Source organism: Haliaeetus albicilla, chromosome 1 (genome assembly GCF_947461875.1).
Source record: "Haliaeetus albicilla chromosome 1, bHalAlb1.1, whole genome shotgun sequence".
NCBI lineage: Eukaryota > Metazoa > Chordata > Aves > Accipitriformes > Accipitridae > Haliaeetus > Haliaeetus albicilla.
The window spans coordinates 25,453,577-25,459,576 of record NC_091483.1 but is presented as its reverse complement, the minus strand read 5'-3'; positions in this window follow the sequence as shown (position 1 = coordinate 25,459,576).

Sequence of the window (6,000 nt, the reverse complement as noted above, 5' to 3'; positions counted from 1 at the left end):
TTATGAGCTGGACATGGCAGGGAATTTAGACCAGGAATTTAAATTATCTGAAGAAAATCTTGTTCTATTTGCCTTTTTTATTCCCCCAGTAAAAGATGCCCCATCATCTCTGGCAACTCAGTCAGGAGTTGGAATCGCAATCAGATACAGGAAATCTGCTGTAGACTGGCTCCTCCATAGCAGAAAAGACCAAAAAATGCTTGCTAATGGATGAAGAACACTGCCGGCGCCTAAAATGGGAGTGTAGCCTGGAGAGCCAGTAGTACTCAGGTAGGCTCTTGCCTTCCCCTTCTCTCCAAGGTTCCTGAGCACATGAGCAAATCAAAACTGACAGCAGGTGTAGTGAAGAGGAAAGTGTCTTCTCCAGTACAGACCATTCTGATGATGCCTGTCAGGATGGAAAATACTGAAGGGGAATAGGGGAGAGGCTGGAAACGCTCTATGTGAAAGTCCGCCTACCGTGGCAGAGCCTCTCTCCTGAGAGCTCTTTCCATCCACCCTGTTCTCACAAGGAAAAGGTACGCTGGATGTTGGCAGAGAAAAGCGCAAGGCGACGCGCAAGAAGGACACCAGCACTCTTGGCACTGTGCAGAGACTACTCACGGAGATGGCCTCACAGGTGTGTTAGCGGGAAGAGAGGCATTTCCAGACTTGTGGTGGGTTTCAGATGGTGGAAGCTTTCCCCAGTGCGGTGGCTTTTACCAAGCAGCTCAGGATTGCTCGCAGAACAGTCAGTGTTACAGGCACAAGAGGGCTGTGGGCTTGTTTCTGAAGGCCTTTGGTGGCCAGTACAGATAATGCAGCACCTGCTCGGGTGTAATTCACGTGGAGGCACGCTCGGACAGCACGCGCTGGAGGGTACGTGTGATTCAGGTGATCCACCAGAAGCTCATCTAGGCATAGATGTAGTGAAATCTGAGCCAGCAAAAGACAATTTGCCTAATAAAACCCCCTGGAAGAGGTAAGCGCTTACTCGACACTAAACAGCATTTATATTTTGTTGTTCTTGTCTAGTCTAGAGGGTAATTACATTTTGTGGGGTTAACGTGTATCAAGGATCTCATTGAAGGTCCAATAACAGTGTTTAGAGCTGTCAAGTATATTGACTGAAAACGCTGATTGCCATCTCCAGCACTACCAAGCCACCCGGGGTCTCCAGTCAAATCATTATGGACAAAGAGCACAATGATCACAAGCGCTCGGCAGCTTCCCTTTGGAGAAGGGGCACTTTTCCCTTCTTTTCAAGCTGATTAGCCTTAGGTTTGTGGCTTGGGTACAGACCTGAGGAACTCAGATTAACAGTTTCTGTCTTGTTCATGACAGAGTTGAGCTCTGTGAACATCCTTTCAGAGAAATAATATTTTGAAACCATATGAATGTTTACACAGAGCAAAAGGAAGGGGTGCAAACATTGTAAAGGGAGTTTGTGACTCCTGTGCCGTTGCTTTTCGGAAGGCTGTGCTTAGATATTGCAGTGTTTGCCCTGCTCCGACTGTGCTTTAATATTTCAGTGGGGGGAAAATGACTCTCATGTAGGAATGCAGCACTCAAGTGCTCTTACCTCAGCACACACACACCCCTATATGTATGTATAAAATAAATGAAACCTTACTTTTTGTTAAGGGAAAAGATATTCTTGGCAACTTAAATTGGGAAGCAACTGGGGGAAAATAGCTCTCTTTAAGAAAAGTAAGTAAAGTAGGTGCAGGCAGTGACTTTAAATTGGACATTAAACTAATCCAGGGCTATACTTTAATAAAGGCTAGTGCTGGGAATTCTTATGGATTTTCTAGCTCATTGCTGGGATGACAGAGAAATACAATAAATGTTCTATTACTTACACAAGCTGCTGGTTTTCAGAAAATTAGTCACCAGTGACCTTTTACCCTTTGTCTTGCTCTCTTTCTCAGTAAAAGTACCTGATCAGAATCAAATGCAGCGCTGGTGTATGATGGCATCCCTCCAGACTGCACAGGGCTACCCTCCATTACTGTGATCACGACTCTTAGCATAGCGTAAGACTGGCTTATTTTTCTCATTCTGTAACTGTAATATTGGGGGGGTGGGAGGGGAGAGGGAAGGGACAGAGGAAGAAAATCATTTTCTCATCATTGGTTGTTATTTTTAACTGTAGACAAAAGCAAAGGCACAATTCTACATATCTTACTAAGGAATGAAGCCCAAACTGTAAAACTTAACCAATCAAACTGCTCAGAATTAAAATTTGAGAACCATGATATAGCTTGATGATAACCCCAGCCTCACAAAGCATAAAGCTTTGTTTGGTTGATATTTTTTCTTTTCCCGAAGTATCAAAACGTGATGTTTATATTCTCTACAATGAGGCATAGACTTTTGCTGAGGGGGAGGGGACTATATTACTTGGTGTGTAACAGCCCTTTGGTAGAATTATATTGATTAGTTTTCCAGTTAGCAGTGAGACCTCCTTCTGACCTTATTTTCAGGGTCAGTAGATCATAATGCAGAAGCACTAAGAGACCAGCGTCCCTCCCCATATTGCTTTTTGAAGAGTGTATGGACCAGAAAATCATAATTTTATAGATATAAAAAAAATATATAATGTGTGTGTATATATATCTATATATAATCTATATATCTACAAAAAGAGTGGACTCTGCTCTGCAAATGCAGGTTTAAGTCATATATCAATTCTAATAACATTTTGCTGGGAAAAGGAAATACATCCAGCCTCTACTATACAACTTTAAAAGTGAATTTTGTCCTAAGCTGCTGGTTTTTTGAAATAGAAAAGAAATACCTCATGATTCAGCACAGTGAGGACAGATGTGTCTTTGTGAAAGAGGAACATGCATCTTTATTAGAAATTGAACTATTTTTCTGAGATCTTTAGTCTGAGAGCTCTCAGACATGAACATGTAAAACAAAGAGCTACAAGCTCGGCCCCATTATAGGCACTCTGAGGATGTCCCATGAGCAATCTGTTGGCTTCCATCTTGTATTGTATGTCAACCATACATACCTCTAATTAAACAAGAAATCATTTGTCAAAACTTGCTGCACTTTTCATATCCAACATTTTCCATGGCAGGTGTATAACAGACAAAGAACAAGGACAACATGAAATACCTAAAGAATGCTTTTAGTTGCTATTTTTAATTGCTATTTGAAGCTTACATTTGAAATCCTTGGTCCTGTAAAAGGATAAGGACTGGAGTCAAGGACTCAAATATCCTCACCCTAACACCAGGACCTTGCAGAATGCTTTTGAACTCTAGTGCTCCCCGAGCGTGCTGTAACTGTAGGAGACAGCGTTACTGCCCCAGTAAGAGCCAGGCTGCTCATTTCATATTAAGAAAAAGGAGCTTGACTTCTAGCAGCTGCTGCCTCTGGTTTTCTGTATTTCCTTAATTGAACTACAGACCGCAAGGAGCTAATTAATATATTCCATGTTAATCATGAAATCGCCGTCTGGGGAAATAAATGACTGGAAATAACTCTGGGGAAAAAAAAGTGAGGCAATGTGTTACAGGCCACAGAGTCTTGTCTATACCCAGCTGGCCCTAGACAGCAGGGTGTACCTCGGCTCCTCAGGAGACATCACATGGACAACGCTTTGCCTGCAGCTCTGTTGCTGAAATTTCCTTCTTAGGGTTATCAGCACTCTGGTCCTGAGGCGTCTGGCAAAATCAGCTTCCTAACTATTGTCCCTTGCCTTTCCCCCAGCAAAGCCTCAACAGGTCTTGCAGAGAACATGGCATCACAGTGGCAAGCCTACTGCTTCATACATTCCTGGTTTTCGCAAGACTGGATAGTAGTATGTAGAAACCGATTAGTGAATAGACACTGCTCTTACATTGGCTTTTCAGTTGTGTTCAGATTTTAGTGTGGACCAACAGAGATGGCAAAGAGAGTATCCATGCACATCTCTTTACTTCCTTATCTTGTATTTTGACAGGTCTAAGGTCTGGGCCTTCTCTGTGATATGGAGCTCGTAGATTTGAAATTGAGATGTGATGCGGTATTTATTTCTCATAGCAATATTGAGAAATTTCACAAAATTTCAGCACCCTGGTTTATGAACATAAGATGTTCATAAACCCGCCCTTAAGTGATTATCTTCTTTAAGATTTTATCCTTTAAGATTATCTTCTCCACTTGTTTCTCTGCTGAAACAAAGGCAATTTCTTATTCCTACTAGTACCTTAACATACCTGGTTTCTTCTGGAAGATTTTCCAGGATTCCTAAAGTTTCCTAGTAATGGCTAAACTATTGCCATCGTGGCGTCCTTGCACCTGCGTGCTAATCAGATCAAATAACTTCTAGAGAGAGTCAGATTTGTAACAGAAGTGAGCTGACTCCAAAGGACTTGGGTGCTGTAGCGAGCAGCTGGTCCTTCTCCAAATATTCTGGAGCACAGGTATCACCGAGCAGGCTGTCATTACATCCAGCACGTGTGCTGTCAGTGTTGAAAACAGGCAAACAGCTGCTAGGTGGATAAGAGTGACCGTATTCCATGCACACACACTGCTTCATTTCTTCACCAGCTGGTACTCGAGGGACCCTTCCCTTTTGTGATGGTTGATAGCCCTTAGTGTGTCACAGGGTGTTTTTTATACAGCCATAGTCACTTGCAAAAACTACGTGATTTTCTGATGTGTTCCTCTGCTGCATTTTTCTCTGCAAGGATCACGCAAATATTAATGAACATGTTAACTAACTTACCCGTTTTGCCTTCATGTCTGTTAGCAGTAAGGAATTATTCTGAGCCTGTCCTTGGCATGTTGACTGAATTAGTTCACAAAATTTTGGTTTGGCATCTCACTCTCCCAGCATTTTTCTTTCTTTCTTTTCCTGTCATGGGCTTGTGCACCATTCAACTAACTGGTCATTCAATTTCTATTTAGTGGTGATCACTCTGGAGGAAGGTGAGGGACCCTGGCACCCTGTGCCTTGGGCAGGGTGATGCTTTCTGTCCCAGAGCCATGCCGGCTGAGCAGTCCCCACAGCTGGATAGGTGCTTCTGGTTACTGGATCGGAGCGTGTGAAATCAGAAATTCTTCTGAAGATCACCTAATAAAAAAGACAAGGCAGCCAATCAGCTTAATAGGCAACTAAATAAGGAGAGTGAGTGGTGTTTCTTACCCTAGTCAGGCCAGTTATCTCACCTGACTTCATTTCATCATCCTCTTGCTATGGGCCTTCCTGAAGCTTTGGTTAATTTTGCTAATAATTTATCTTAAAATCTACAGTTGCTTCATTTTTTTCAGTTTCAGCCAAAAATATTCTTCATTAAGGGTCATATGTATGTTAATAAAGCTGTAAAGAAGGAATGTTTCTAACACATTGAACTATGAAAAGGGCAAAATATTATTTTTTCCTTTAAGGGAAAATGTATTTTGTTTTCTTTTGCCACTCATCACTCTGAAAAAAGCGACTGAGAGGGTAATATCCAATCTCCCTTTCTTCCTTCGCCATACCTCTTTTCCCCTCTCCCAAAGGGCAGTTATGATAAACTTGATAAATGGGAATAAGACTAGGAAGAACATGCCCATTAGTAACAGCAGGAAGGTGTAAGCAACTTAAAGTGGCCACTTTAGCACTGACTATTTTTTGACTGTACATCAGCTATATAATGCACTATCCCACATCATCTTTTACCAGTGCAACTGCAGATCAGGACCGTAACAGTGTCCCACCACTGGTCTAAGACAAAAATTTAGCCTCAATAACATATTCTTCCTGGTTATCTCTCTGTTGTTCACAGAGGGTAGTACAGAGCAGAAGTCTAATACTGGATGTTTCCGTTGTCTGCTTGGAGGGGTCCCTCCTGCTCCAGCATTTGTACCAGAGACCAGGCTCTCTGGGCAAAAATTGACCTCTCTGGTGAATCTTCGTACTGTGGAAAAGAAGAGTATTCTTTGTTTCTCCTATTTATCCTACAAGATTTTATTGCTTTAATTCAATTATTGGAATTTAATTATTGCTACCTGAAAGAGTGAGTATAGTTGCTCCCGTGT